Below are 16,304 nucleotides of genomic sequence, written 5' to 3' on the forward strand. Positions count from 1 at the left end.
CAGAAAACTAACTCTGTGCTGCTATCTAATATTAATCCAGATTTTGGCAGCCCAAATATGGCAGCTCTATTTATGCTAGTGATTCATTTTCTATTTTACTTTCTGTTTGTAGCATTCACTTAATCATCTGCATGTTCTTTGCCTCCATTTATGTGCCATTTGCTCCAGCTTCTTCCACTGTAATTAGAGAAGTTTTGATGTGATCCAGCAGGGTTCTTCTGATGTTTTTACATTCAGAAAATATACGAACACATTAAATAATGAAAGGGAAGCCTATATGAGGGCAATATTTTGGGCAAAGCAAGCAGCAGTTGTAAGAGATCTTTCTCTTGGAGGCAACAATTCTTTTTGTGGTTCAACTGTTAGTAATATGTTCACTTTTCAAGGTAGAAGACCATATTATTCGAATTAAAGCACATGTTGTATCTTAGGGATACATACAGTCTCTAGACCTGTGTTCTTGTTAAGGATTTTCCCAGCACCCAATGAGATGTGTAAAATTATACGTGTATTCATGTATGTACAGTATTTCTGAGCCTTGGAGCAGCTGCAAACTCAATAGTTACAATGGCAGTGTGTAACTTGAGGCCTGTTTAGGCTACCAGTACTTCAACCAATGGAGTAGACATTCATATATACACAGAGTCAACTAAAATGCACAGAATGGCTTCTTTAAGAAAAATTATAGAATAACAATTGGCTTTTAAAGATTAGCATTGTGGTTACAAAAGCTGATAATGTTAAAGCTTCCGTCTCAGATAAAATTGGAAGAAGCTGGAAGAAATCTACCATAAGTGGAGATAAAGAAAATGCAGTTGACAAAATGAGCACTATAGAGATAGGAAAACAACAACAACAATGGAGCACTACCATAACAAGGCCACAATATCTGTGTGGCAAAAATCAAGATGACCATGAGTTGGCAACAAAGAGTTTAATGCAGGGCCAAGAAATTTTGTTACCTTCCCCTGTGGTCCATGTATGGAAGCCAACTGGTGTGCTTGCCAAATCCAACTTCAGCCCTGGCAATCATAGTTGAGGACAGTAGGCTCAGCTCAGAACAGGGGCAGGCAACCCACAGCCCCTATGCTGCATGCAGTCCACCTGTACCCAGAGACCATGTGGGCAAATTTCAGCTATGTGATTTTTCATTCCCTCTCCCCCAGGTAAGGGTGGGAGTGGTGATGGCAGGAAAATGACTCCCATTCCCACCTGAACCCCCAAAGCTCCCAAAATAACTTCTTTATGCAGCAACATGTCCTCTATTTTAAGTTGTTTAGAACATCTGGTATTTGTTTACGGTTCTAAACTCTTCCTTTGACTTATTCTTAGCTTTGTTTTCATTCTTCATGCCATTGTTGTTCTTATTCCTCATCTTCATTCCAGCGGAGAACAGTTCATTCCGTATATCATAATAGTAAAAGTAAATAATTTATGATCTTACCACAGAAAAAATGCTAACAGTGGAGAGATACGGCAGCATAACTACACTGGTCCATAGCCATCTTCCACTTCCAGTAAACTTTTCCCTAAAATAACAAGAAAACCAAAAACCAAAAAATTCAGCTCCACCTTTTCTGGTGATATCACCACATCACTAGAAGGTCTTCTGCAGCCCATGGGCCAGTTGGAGAGTGAGTTGCAAGTCCCAATGCAGAGAATGCCCATCCTTGTTGTAGAAAGTGCAGGACGGGCTGTGTGAAACACCAAAAGAGGAGAATGGTCATTGGCCAGGAACCTTCGAAGAATCTCTATGGAACCAAAATTATTCCCTGCGCTCCACATTTGTGGCATGAAGTTGTTGTTTCATTGAACTGAATACGGGGGTGGGAAATCTGAGACCCAAGAGCCATATGTGGCCTCAGTACCCCTTTCTGGCAAGCCTCAAAATCCTGACCACAATTGCCAAAAATCAGTGGCTTAGTTTCCCGTCATTCTGATTGCTTTTTGACTGACAGTACTAGAAGACTTAGCACTGCTTATTGGAAGCGGCTGTATTTCCCTAACAGAGCCTGTTCTTTGTTTTCTTCCATAGAATAACCAGCTTTTCCATCAATGCATGTACTGCTATTGAGTTGTACTAGAGAATGTGATTGTATGACTGCCATAAGCAATAAGCTAACATTACCTCCTATGTGGCATTAGCAGCTGTTCCAGCTGTAAATCGAAAGTAAGAATAGTCCTTATGCATTATGAATCCTTTCTAGATAATTATTTTGAAACAGCAAAGCTATCTTTATAAATCCTTATACTACTAACTGCCATACTGGTGAGAGATTTAAAAAATCCTTGATGTTTAAAGCCCGTTTTAGATAGGATACTTCCTTACTGGCACTGGTTGGTATAAATCATTCCTGTTTTCCCTTTTCTTTTTGCTTATTTGTGCTGTTTACATCATTCTTTCCATTTCCTTCTAAAGAACCTTTGCAAACCTTTGCTCATGTTTCTCTTCCTCATTCTCACTCATCAAGATTTTTGCTAGTTACAGACAATGGAGCAACAGAACATACTCAAAGGTTTATATTTGTTCATCCCCTTGTGCCTAGATAGATGACCTTGGCTGATTCCCAAAAGCTAAGCATGGTCAGACTGGTTAGTACTGGGAGCAATGGGCACCAGGAAATCCCAGGGCTGTAAGCTAAACTGGAAAGTTGAAGAAGGCAATGGCAAACTATTTCCATATTGTTGCCATGAAAATGATATGGACATGATGTAGTGGATGGGGAGAAATCCCATCTCAAGAGGTTCAGACACAAAAGAGTTAAGGGAAAATTTAAATCTGATCTATCACCGGAGATAGTGGGCAAAGACCATCTCAGACTGGGGAGAAAAGCCTCTGAAGAACCCAAATTCCCCTCCTCAGGTGGACTTTTAAAAAAGGACAGGAAAATTCCATTTTGTTTTCATTGTACCTTCTCTCTAACTGGGAGGAATGGAGTTGCTCTTTCTCGGCTGTCATAAAGCCAAGTGAGCAAAACCCCACTTCCCATGGAATCTGAACTGGATAACCAGAAAAAAAAATCAGTCTAAGGAACAATGGAGCTAGATTAGCTGGGGGTGGGGAGCGTTATTTTATGGAATGAGACGGGCTGTTGGGAACTTGTTTTTTTGCATGTCTTTGTTATATCTCATTATCCCATCCTGTTTCCTTCTGCCCTGTTCTGGGCCTGTGCATTTCTGATAGGCTAAGAGAAACCTCTTCAAATTAGTTGCTTACTCTCATTTTTGTTTTCCTTTCTCCCTGTGTCTTTAACTCCTGTTTATTTCCTAGTTTTTATACATATAATAAAACACTTTAATTTCTTTACTGAATCGGCCCACTTATTCCAAAATGGCTTTAAATATCATCATATTTCCTCTTAGGCTAAGCTAATGTTTCTCAACCTCAGCAACCTTAAGACGTGGGGACTTCAACTCCCAGAATTCCCCAGCCAGAATGCCTTCAAAGTTTCAGATATACTGCTGGCCCAAAGAGTTGCCTATTCTTTAAATAAGCCTTTGGGTGGTCCTTGTATTCATCTTTTGAAATTCTTTGCAATCCCTTTTTGTTTTTATAGAACCCTATGATTTAGAGCCCAGAGTATAGAGTGGGTTTCAGTGGTAGAACTAAGAGGCTTATACACTTTCTCTAAGCAATTGCAGCTATTTCTCTGAACTCTAGCATTATCATGCATACAGTAGTCCAGAAAATACATTCATTACTGTATCTAGCCTTGACATCCCAAGGTATGTATACTGGATCCATGAGGTCCAATCAATAGCATGCTCTTCCCACATCAGGCACCAGCATACAGCTATGGTGAGTTTCCATTCTACAGCTTCTCTTGCTTCTACAGCTCCTGATAGAAGAGAGACAAAGCAAGAAGTTAATATAAGCATAGGTAGACTTGAGTGTGATCTGGATCTGAGCAGCTTTTGAGAGCCAATATCCATAGTTTGACTGCAAGTTGCTTTCTTGAACAGATAACTTCTTCCTTCTCCGTGGAGGTAGAAAATATTAGATTCCCATTTTCAGATGTGCTTATGTGCTGGCACATAATAAGTCAGGAAGTTGTAACACCCTAGATAATTTTGGACAGTATCAGATCACCCAAGTGTTAGTTTGTGCCCACTGATACAACACGAATCATTTGCAACTTGTTGGATCTGTGAAGGAATGTAGTTAATATCGCATAAGATTATAAAGCCAATGAAAGCTTGCCAAAGCTTACCACATTTGCCTTGCTGCACTTTATTCAGTCACAGGTTGTGAGAAAATACAATACAAATATTAACACTAACTTTAAAAAGCCTTAGCGTCTATCACCAAAGTGAAGTCAGTGTTTGGATCCTGGATGTTCTTCCCACTTACACTAGCAGTGACTTGGAGTACAAGCCGAAGTACATTATGAGCTGTTGCACTATGGAAAGCAACTCTAACTCACGCTCAGAAGAGGAAATATAGAATAGAGGCCTTTTCAATATTTGTATACAGAATTAAATGTGATTTGCTTCATGGTCAGACTCTATATGCTTAAGTTTTTAAGAGACTGCAACAGCACATATTATGCCCCTTACTATTGCTCTCTTAATACCTAATTTTCTAGTCCTCTGCAGTGGGAGTTCAAAACTCCTAGCTCCTTTCAGCTGCACATAACAGAATATGTGAAAGAGCAGATGATAGATCAAGAGCAGGAAGGAGAACCTCCCCTTGTTGGAAAGAAGGCATGGAAAGAAGGCATGCTGAGCATCTACTGGATAAAGTTGCTTGGATTCACTCCAGGCTGGACTCTGGCCTTGAGGCAGTTCTCATGGAGCTGACCGAGGCCCAGTCTGGCCTGGTTAATTGGGATGCATTTGCTCCTATTGGTCCTGATGAAGTGGACAGGGTTCTTGGAACTGTTAGCTTGGCCACCTGTGTGTTGGACCCATGTCCCTCCTGGTGGCTGAATCCTGGCACTGGTGAATTCATCCTTGAGAAAGGGAGTGGTCCCACCACCGCTTAAAGAGGCTGTGGTCTACACCCTCCTTAAGCAGCCATCACTGTATCTGACCATTCTGGATAACTTTCATCCCATCTCCAATCTTCCCTTCTTAGGGAAGGTTGTTGAATAAATGGTTGCACTGCAGCTTCAGAGAATCCTGGAGGAAATTAATCATCTGGGCCCCTTTTCAGCCAAGTTTTAGACCTGACTGGGTACAGGACTGAAACAGAATTGATTGTACTTGTGGATTATCTCTAGTGGGAGCAGGGTGAGGTGTCCATCCTGGCCCTCTTGGAACTCTTTGTGGCTTTCAGTACCATCAATCCTGGCATCCTTCTGGACCAGCTCCAAGGATTGGGGGTGGGAGGCATGGTTTTGTGCTGGTTTTCCTCCTTTCCCCAGGACCAGTGTTTGGAGGCTTTGAGGGTCTGGATGGGGAAGAACAGGCTTTAGCTCAACCCTTGCAAGACTGATTGGCTGTGGATTTTAGAGCCCCTTGGATACAGGGATTTTCCATCTCTTGTTCTGGATGGGGTTGCACTACCCCAAACAGAACCAGCACACCTTCAGGGTCTTCCTAGACTCATAGCTCCTATTTGAGGAGCAAGTGAGAGCTGTGGCCAGGAGGGCTTTTACTCAAGTTTTGTGTGTTAGTTGCGTCCCTTCCTGAACTGGGAGGCACTGCTCATAGTCATTCATGCTTTAGTCACCTCCCAAGTGGATTACTGCAATGCACTCTACATAGGGCTGCCCTTAAGGACCATCTGGAAGCCACAACTCATCCAAAATGCAGTGACACAGGCAAGTTATGGGTGCATCTCAGTATACACATGTCAGTTCTGCTCCATGAGTGCACTAGCTCCCAATATGCTTCATGGTGCTGGTTATCACTTATAAAACCTTTCATGGGGCCAGGTTATTTGCAGGACCACCTCTCTCCAGTTGTTTCTACCCATCCCACTTGTCCTAACAGTCAGGAATCACACTGAGATGAGGAGTAGGTCTCTAGTGTTTATTACTGCTACATAAGCAGAATCCTAACAAACTGAAGAAGTGTGGGAAAAACCCAGACATATAAACCCCAAAAGCTAAGGCGGGTCTGATCTGCGTCTCTTTGAATGGCTGCTTAATTCCTCGGTACTACGCATGCGTTTTCCCCCCTGGATAGGGGCCCCCTCCTGCTCGCCATCAGTACTCATGACACCACTAAGTCGAATAGGAGAGGTTTGCTCCTGGGTTCCTCAATTAAGGAATGCCAGCTAATGGGACCTAGGAAGCAGGCACTTTCTGTCACTGTGCCTGAATTCAGGAACACCATATCCCCCAATATTACATTGGCCCTGACCCTGCCAGCCTTTTGCAAAACAGTTAAGACCTGAATATGCTCCAGAGCATGGGAGTTACGAGGTTAGGTGGCCCATGCATTGTCACTGTCCTGCTGATTATTTTGGCTTTATTCTTGGCACCTATTGTAGATTCTTCATGTTTCAATGATATTGTTGTTCTTATCGTTTTTAACATGTTGTAAGCTGCCGGGAGTCGTATCCATGAGATGGGTAGCCGTATAAATCGATTTAATATAAACAAACGAACAAACTCCAATTAATTTTACTGAAAGAGTTAAGGATATGTTTATACCTCTGATTGACAACATTTGGGTTTACATTATGTGACTTTGCCTGCCTCTTGATTCTTTTCTCCACTTTTAAAATCCCTGGGCAACATCTACACTTTTCAGGTTACTAAATTTCCAGAGCATGATTTAAAAGTGCTATTGTAATACCACTTTAGAAATGAGAACCAAACCACCTGGTTCTGATGTGTGAAATGATTGGTTCTCAAACCTTTATGGGCCTGAGCTTTAGTAACTTCAGTTAAAGGGACTTCCAGGAGATATGGCTCTTTTTGTGGGAAAGGCAAAGTATGCACATTTCATGGGGCTGAATGATAGCCATACTGAAAAAAGCTCAAATAGCTGGAGTGATAAGGGTATCAAAGACAGTGAGTTCCTGAGGAACTGAACTAACTGTCTTAAAAAGCTAAGTGGGTTTACTATCTGAGAGTTCTGTTTATGGAAACAAGGTGTTTATGGACATTTGCATTAGTCAGCCTAATATTAGCGTTAGCGCCCCCAGTTCATTTAACTGTTAATGGCAGAGGCACACACTTTGACATCTTATTATACAGAGAGCATGGCCCTTATATTTTAGGTCATCTGACGATCTTAGCCCAGTAGGTTGTTGGAAAACTGTAAAGGTGTAATTAACTATAATAAACTTTGCATAACATATTATTTTCTTCCTCAAGCTAAATAATTATTTTCTTTCCCCTTTCCATAAAACAGCATTGCCCAACCAAGACATTTTTCTGGATGTCAGCAGTCTTCCTCTCATTAGCCACGGCAAAGGATAAGACAACGGACTACAGAGCCTTTGGTTTTGTCTGGTATGCTTCTTATCAGCTACAGGAAAGATTTGTTCTGGAACAGCTGGGTTAAAGAAAAAACAACATCAACAATGGTAGTTGGCTGACTGCTGAAACAGCACTCTGCATGAAGAAGTGGTAGGTTTAGTCAATGCCACAAGCCCCACGCCCTCTACCACCAGTCAAGCCTCAGCTCCAGTGCAGAAACAAAATAAAACAGTTAGAGGAAGTATGTGGTTAAAAACACCCAGGAGAACATACAGTTCTGTGTGGCATTTGGAGATGGGTGGGGGCCTTGTGATTCTGTGCTGTATAGAAAGGAGGGTGAGGTTAATCTGTGGGAACAGAGCATGCTACAACAGGCCAAGGTTTGCACCATGTGGTGGCATGCCTCACCTTGATGCTGAAGCAGAAATAGATGCAACATGCAGATCCAACCTATGTAGGTTATTACTGACTGAATGTAGGACATCCTTCCCAGGCATAGCTGTATTTGTCTCATCTCTTACTTATTTATTCCTCTTCTTATCCATCTTCTTCAGATTACAATGTCTATGGAAAGCTTCTGCTATTGTTTGCTTATGTCCATGTTCAGGATAGACAGCAGCAATATGAATTTGGGGTGAGGGAAATGGTATCTGCTTTCAGGCTTATCACAAGTTGCTTGCAGTGGGAATATGCCATCAGTCAATAAACAACCAGCTAAACAAATTACGCTTTCATGCATTGTCAGATTGTGAAGCTGTTGGCAGATACACATGCATGGCACACAGGACACAGAAAGCAAATGATAAACAAGGGGAGTTGCAAAGGCTACAAAGTGCAAGGCATAGCAATAAGCCTGTGGTATACCTCTGCAGAACCCAGATATATATGTAAAGAAGGGATGAGGTAAGCAACAGCAGACTGGAGAGATTACAATCTCCAACTATGTTGTTCTGCTCAACACCTGTACTTGGAGGGGGAGAGAAAACCCATGGTGCTAATTAAGCCATAACAGTCTTGAATATGCTATGAGATCCACAGTCTCATGCTGAATGTAGCCATTAGAAGTTTGCTTCTCCTGTTATTGAGATCTGTTGAGTGAAGTCAATAGACAAATGGGGTTCAGTCCATTCCTACAATGTTTTAACATGGCTTCCTTATACATGCAAATTCCTTTAGCTGAAAATTGTGTGTGTGTGTATTTGGTCTGATGTGGTATGGAAGTTCTTGGTCCAATGGCAGTGGTTTCATACATGTAAAACATGCAGTTGCCAGAAACCTTTTATTAACAGACTTCCAGGAGTCCATCACAGCCAATACTTTGTGCAATGATAGAGCACTAAGAAAGCAAAATACAGGGGGCTATATTTGGGTGATGGTACTGGCAAGGTTTGCTTTGTTATTGGTGGGAAAGTGGTAGGAATAGAACTTTCTCTCCCATGTACTTGGGTAAAGAACTTTCTTTGACAGGTCCTTGGCTTTAAGCACTTGGAAGAAAAAGTTCAGAATTTGGAAGGTTTCGTCCTAATGGTTTGACTTGGGTCTTCCATGTTTCCCAGAACTAAATACAAGCCAGACTTGAATTGTTCTTGCCTACAAATGACCACTTCAGCAAAGGATCGTTACCTTGTTGTGATGCTGGAGTTTGAGCACCTCAATGATGCCATGAGCTAAACCGTGAAGGGCCACCCAAGGCGGGAAGGTCATGACAGAGAGGTCAGACTAAATGTGATCCCTGGGGAAGGTAATGGCAACCCACCCCAGTATTCTTGCCGTGAAAACTCAGTGGATCAGTACAACCAGAGATATGTCGGTATAGCATCGGAAGATGAGACCCCCAGGTCAGAAGATGGTCAAAATGCTACTGGGGAGGAACAGAGGATGAGTTCAACTAGCCCCAGACATGATGACGCAGCTAGCTCAAAGCCGAAAGGACGGCTAGCGGCCGACGGTGCTGGTGGTGAACGGCGAATCCGATGTTCTAAGGATCAACACACTACTGGAACCTGGAATGTAAGATCTATGAGCCAGGGCAAATTGGATGTGGTTATTGGTGAGATGTCAAGATTAAAGATAGACATTTTGGGCATCAGTGAACTGAAATGGACTGGAATGGGCCACTTCACATCAGATGACCACCAGATCTACTACTGTGGACAAGAGGACCACAGAAGAAATGGAGTAGCCTTCATAATTAATACTAAAGTGGCTAAAGCAGTGCTTGGATACAATCCAAAAAACGATAGAATGATCTCAATTCAAATTCAGGGCAAGCCATCTAACATCATGGGATCCAAATATACGCCCCAACCACAGATGCTGAAGAAGCTGAAGTAGAGCAGTTCTATGAGGATCTGCAGCACCTATTGGACAACACGCCTAAAAGAGATGTTATTTTCATCACAGGAGACTGGAATGCTAAGATGGGCAGTCAAATGACACCTGGAATTACAGGTAAGCATGGCCTGGGAGAACAAAACGAAGCAGGACATAGGCTGATAGAATTTTGCCAAGACAACTCACTCTGCATAACAAACACTCTCTTCCAACAACCTAAGAGACGGCTTTATACATGGACTTCACCAGATGGACAACACCGAAATCAGATTGACTACATCCTTTGCAGCCAAAGGTGGCGGACATCTATACAGTCGGTAAAAACAAGACCTGGAACTGACTGTAGTTCAGATCATGAACTTCTTATTGCACAATTTAGGATCAGACTAAAGAGATTAGGGAAGACCCACAGATCAGCTAGATAGGAGCTCACTAATATTCCTAAGGAATATGCAGTGGAGGTGAAGAATAGATTTAAGGGACTGGACTTAGTAGATAGGGTCCCGGAAGAACTCTGGACAGAAGTTCGCAACATTGTTCAGGAGGCAGCAACAAAATACATCCCAAAGAAAGAGAAAACCAAGAAGGCAAAATGGCTGTCTGCTGAGACTCTAGAAGTAGCCCAAGAAAGAAGGAAAGCAAAAGGCAACAGTGATAGGGGGAGATATGCCCAATTAAATGCAAAATTCCAGAGGTTAGCCAGAAGAGATAAGGAATTATTTTTAAACAAGCAATGTGCAGAAGTGGAAGAAGACAATAGAATAGGAAGGACAAGAGACCTCTTCCAGAAAATTAGAAACATTGGAGGTAAATTCCAGGCAAAAATGGGTATGATCAAAAACAAAGATGGCAAGGACCTAACAGAAGAAGAGATCAAGAAAAGGTGGCAAGAATATACAGAAGACCTGTATAGGAAGGATAACAATATCGGGGATAGCTTTGACAGTGTGGTCAGTGAGCTAGAGCCAGACATCCTGAAGAGTGAGGTTGAATGGGCCTTAAGAAGCATTGCTAATAACAAGGCAGCAGGAGACGACGGCATCCCAGCTGAACTGTTCAAAATCTTGCAAGATGATGCTGTCAAGGTAATGTATGCTATATGCCAGCAAATTTGGAAAACACAAGAATGGCCATCAGATTGGAAAAAATCAACTTATATCCCCATACCAAAAAAGGGGAACACTAAGGAATGTTCAAACTATCGAACAGTGGCACTCATTTCACATGCCAGTAAGGTAATGCTCCAGATCCTGCAAGGTAGACTTCAGCAATTCATGGAGCGAGAATTGCCAGATGTACAAGCTGGGTTTAGAAAAGGCAGAGGAACTAGGGGCCAAATTGCCAATATCCGCTGGATAATGGAAAAAGCCAGGGAGCTTCAGAAAAACATCTATTTCTGTTTTATTGACTATTCTAAAGCCTTTGACTGTGTGGACCATAACAAATTGTGGCAAGTTCTTAGTGGTATGGGGATACCAAGTCATCTTGTCTGCCTCCTGAAGAATCTGTATAACGACCAAGTAGCAACAGTAAGAACAGACCACGGAACAACGGACTGGTTTAAGATTGGGAAAGCAGTATGGCAGGGCTGTATACTCTCACCCTACTTATTCAACTTGTACGCAGAACACATCATGCGACATGCTGGGCTTGAGGAATCCAAGGCTGGAGTTAAAATCGCTGGAAGAAACATTAACAATCTCAGATATGCAGATGATACCACTTTGATGGCTGAAAGTGAAGGGGAACTGAGGAGCCTTATGATGAAGGTGAAAGAAGAAAGTGCAAAAGCTGGCTTGCAGCTAAACCTCAAAAAAACCAAGATTATGGCAACCAGCTTGATGGATAACTGGCAAATAGAGGGAGAAAACGTAGAAGCAGTGAAAGACTTTGTATTCCTAGGTGCAAAGATTACTGCAGATGCTGACTGCAGTCAGGAAATCAGAAGACGCTTAATCCTTGGGAGAAGAGCAATGACAAATCTCAATAAATTAGTTAAGAGCAGAGACATCACACTGACAACAAAGGTCCGCATAGTTAAAGCAGTGGTGTTCCCCGTAGTAACATATGGCTGCGAGAGCTGGACCATAAGGAAGGCTGAGAGAAGGAAGATAGATGCTTTGGAACTGTGGTGTTGGAGGAAAATTCTGAGAGTGCCTTGGACTGCCAGAAGATCAAACCAGTCCATCCTCCAGGAAATAAAGCCAGACTGCTCACTTGAGGGAACGATATTAAAGGCCAAACTGAAATACTTTGGCCACATAATGAGAAGACAGGACACCCTGGAGGATGCTGATGCTAGGGAGAGTGGAAGGCAAAAGCAGGAGGGGCCGATCAAGGGCAAGATGGATGGATGATATTCTAGAGGTGACGGACTTGTCCCTGGGGGAGCTGGGGGTGTTGACGACCGACAGGAAGCTCTGGCGTGGGCTGGTCCATGAAGTCACGAAGAGTCGGAAGCGACTAAATGAATAAACAACAAACAAATGACCAAGAACAACAACAACAGCAACCTTCTAAAGGAGAAGCTTCTGGATGACATTGCCAAACCATAATTTATAGCACATTCAGCATGTATTTTCTAATAACCCCTACAGAGCAAAGGAAGGTGCTAGAGGCTGGCACTTGGACGTATGTTAGCTTCCTATTTGATTTTGTAAAATGAAAAGAATGTTTTAAAAATATGCAGTAGGACTGGAAAGTTGGTAGATGCCCAAGTAAGTATCACCGGTACAATGATGCCAATGGGCACTGTACCATCCACCTCTATAGATTGTCAGTCAGCAAAATAAATGAAATCAATATAATTAAATATTTAATACTTAAATAATGTCTCCATATTACCTACCCATACGTTAAGATCTCCAGCAGGGGCTGCCAGAGAGTCTTCACTGTGGTGGGGCATCCCAGCTGTTGAATTCTCTTCCCAGAAAGGTTGACTGATGAGTTACTGTTTTCAGCACTAAGGCAATACTATTTTACCTGCCCAAACCTCTCAGACAGTTTTAAGGTTTCTTACATTTTGCTGTGTTTATCTTATAAAGGTTGCTTCTTTCTTATCAATTGTCCTGGAAATGTTATAGCAGGATGGGATTCACAAGAATCCAATAACAAACTATAGTGTTAGAATATAGTGCTAGGTAAAGGTAAAGGTTTCCCTTGACATAAAGTCCAGTCGTGTCCGACTCTAGGGGGCGGTGCTCATCTCCGTTTCAAAGCCTTGGAGCCGGCGTTGTCCATAGGACACTTCCGGGTCATGTGGCCAGCATGACTCACGGAACGCCGTTACCTTCCCGCCGAAGCGGTACCTATTGATCTACTCACATTTGCATGTTTTCGAACTGCTAGGTGAGCAGGAGCTGGGACGAGCAACGGGAGCTCACCCCGCCGCGCGGTTTCGAACCGCCGACCTTCCGATCGACAGCTCAGCGGTTTAACCCGCGAATATAGTGCTACACATACATTATTTCAGCAACTCTTGGAACCACTCTTTAATGTTTGTTAGTAGTATATTATCCCACATCCCACAGAGATGTGGGCTTGAGACAGAGCTAGTTATCTAAGGCAACCAAAATGAGTGCGTAATTCCACCTCATTGCTCATGCTCTTAATTCACGGTTCCCTTAACTACTAGACATAGCTGTAGTCTATTGCATTAACAGAAAGTAAATGCAATGCCCTTTCAGATGGTTAGCACTGCCAACTCCATGTGCAGAGTTCAACTGTTTTTCACAGGCAAACTTTGGCATAATAAGAGCACTGTTACTTAATACTAATCAACTAAGCTTCTACCCCCATGGCTGAAAATGACTAACTTCCAACTATGTCTACTACAGGGACTCTTTAAAGCAAGCAAAGCTTTGATAGCTGGGGTTTCTTTTATTCCCCTTCCCTCACCAGAAATTGTGTCTGTGTAGGTCCACTGTTTTGAGGGCCTTGGTTATATAGTATCACTCTGTGAATCATCTTCAGCATTTATTCATTCTAATCATCCAGAACGTTCAGAAGAAATATTTCCTGTTGATGAGATGAAACCGGATGTCAAGGGGGAGGGATGGAGCAGAGCAATGGGACAGAGCTGCTATTCCTAGGCCTGCTGCTGAGTCACTGCGTACCTTTTGGCACTTTAACCAATGTTGAGAGGGGCTTGTTTCCATCTTTCTCCAAAGACTTCAACAATATTAAATGTTTGTAAAATGCCAGGAAACAAATAGAAAGGTGGAGCAACATTAATTAGAAACAGTATGCACAGTTGTATGCCATGTCCTCCTGGAAGTGGAACAAACGGTCCAGCCTTCTTGATGGTTGTGAAAAAAATGCTAGCAAAGTTTTGGTTTGTACCTTGTTCTTATGGTTGTAGTATAGCTGAAGGGCAAAACATGCTGTGGGGAAAAAGCAGGCAGCCCAGCAGCAAAAAACTTGAGCTTTGACCAACATAAGTTCCCAGTACAAAGTAATCATGACTTCTCTTGCATCATTGCTAAAGAATGTTGAATAAGGCTGCCAATGTACTATGCATACAATTAAACCTAGCATAGGAAAAACAAACCAGAGAATGTTTATCATAAAGCATCTACAATCCTCTTGATACCTAGAGATTTTGATAGGTTTCCTTGTTTGTTTTAATTGACCTGAGTGGTTCCAATTATTTTCCCAGCATTTAAGCAAAGTGAGGAAATGCCAGATGGTACCCTCTGGTCATCAAGACTCTTCTGAAGATAGTAGCCAGATGTTGAAGACAGTTGAAAAATCTGGAGGCAGTTAAGTAGAGGTTTCACTTCTGCATGTTGAGCAAGAGGGTGAGGGTAGTGGAAACAAAATGAAACTATTTTTTTAAAAGATTATTTTCTGGCAGCTATTAAAGGGGAAAAAGCTTTTGTGTGCCTCGCCATTCTTATAAAGCCTTAGTCCTGAGGGAAACTTTTTCCAAGACACTGACAGGTCCTAAAAATTTAAGTGTTGAAATATGGGGGAAAAAAAATATGCAGATGGAACAGTAGTATCTGAAACATTTGCAATGCAATCAATTCAGTGCAGCTCAGGCTAGCTTATAAAACACTGAGAGCAAATAGGAATTCTGTTATAACTATGAGGAAATGTAATAAACCACATTTTGCCTGACAGCAACTGGCCCACAGTCCTGTTTCCTCTGTTATTGCACAATTGTGTTCCACAATCACCTTAGTGGTATTTAAACACTGCAGTGGTTTCCTTCCTAGCCTCTTTGGCTTAGATGGAAAGACTGTAAATCAAGAGCCAAATTTTCCTTCATCAGTATTCATTTAGGAGAGGGCTGGGCACTCTAAGTCCTAAACTTGGTTCCTGGGCCTCTCAGAACATCTTTTCACTGGCGTCACTGCCAATTGGAAGCAAGATCTCCTATCATTTTGAGACAAGAAGCATACAAAAAGCCTGTGCAACAGGCCAAAAGTAGGTTTAGCCATTGTTTCTTGGCCAAAATATATATCAAAAATAATAGAAAGCAGTCAACTCCCCCCTTTCCACAAAAAACAAAACACAAAAAAACCAACAACAGAAAATCCCAGCTCTAACTTGCATGTCACGGCCATATCCATTTTTTTAAAACAGGCAAAGATTTGCAGCAGCAAATTATAAAACCCAAAGTGGGCCAAAGTCATGCCATTGATCCCCAATGATGTGGCAGTGTGTCTTCTTCCTGTTTACCTTTGCACCAAAGTGCTGCAGGGTAATGGATGAACGTAGCTGAGCCTCTTTCTGTTCTAGCTTATCGGTTTCTCCTCGAGCATTAATATACAGCAATCAAATTATCCTTACAAGATGGGAGAAAGAAAAATGCTTTTCTCCAGAGAAGTTAAACAAGGAGTTTGCTTGCTACTCAGTTTGGTGCAATGACTATTAAAAGACAGCATTCATTAAGAAAAATATGCTCTTTGTAAAGCATACTTATCAGGAGTCAGATGCAGGAGCAAATGAAACTGACGTGTACATGTGTCACAAAGAGTTCAGGTGCTTTTGTTATCTCATCATTTCCCTTATAAATGACCTGTAAGGAGAAGTTTTAAGCATAGGGTTACTTTTTCATCCAGAGGCCTGAAGCTTCTAGTAGGGGATTGAAACACAAGCAGCTTTAAGTTCTATCATTGGGAGTCAGGCAGTGTAGAAACTGAATAAATAAATGTATATTTTGTACGTAACTTATACTTCCAACATCTACCTTCTCAATTACTTGAGTGCTGAAACTATAGCAAGAGATTTCCCAAGGCTGCCATTCTGTCACGAGCTAAACATACTTGTGCTGTGTACTACTCAGTTCCTTTTGGGAAACCATACTATGGTTTGTTACAATTTGCACTGTAGCTTTTATGTCATTTTTTCTCATCTGGCATGTACTGTTTCTAAAAGGTATGGTCTTATTGGTTACTTGTATCCTGCCATGGTAAAAAGCTTACTCAGAATTGATTTTATCTCCTTGCCACATAAATGTGATTATTGTATGAAACCCCAGTTTACTACAAGACATTTCCCTCCTCCTGAAAAAGGCCCTGTTACAGAATTTCTTTGCAAAAAAACTTGTTTGCCACCCACTTGAGTCTTTGCATTATTTTTAAAACC

The sequence above is a fragment of the Candoia aspera genome, chromosome 1 (genome assembly GCF_035149785.1).
Source record: "Candoia aspera isolate rCanAsp1 chromosome 1, rCanAsp1.hap2, whole genome shotgun sequence".
Classification (NCBI taxonomy): Eukaryota; Metazoa; Chordata; class Lepidosauria; order Squamata; family Boidae; genus Candoia; species Candoia aspera.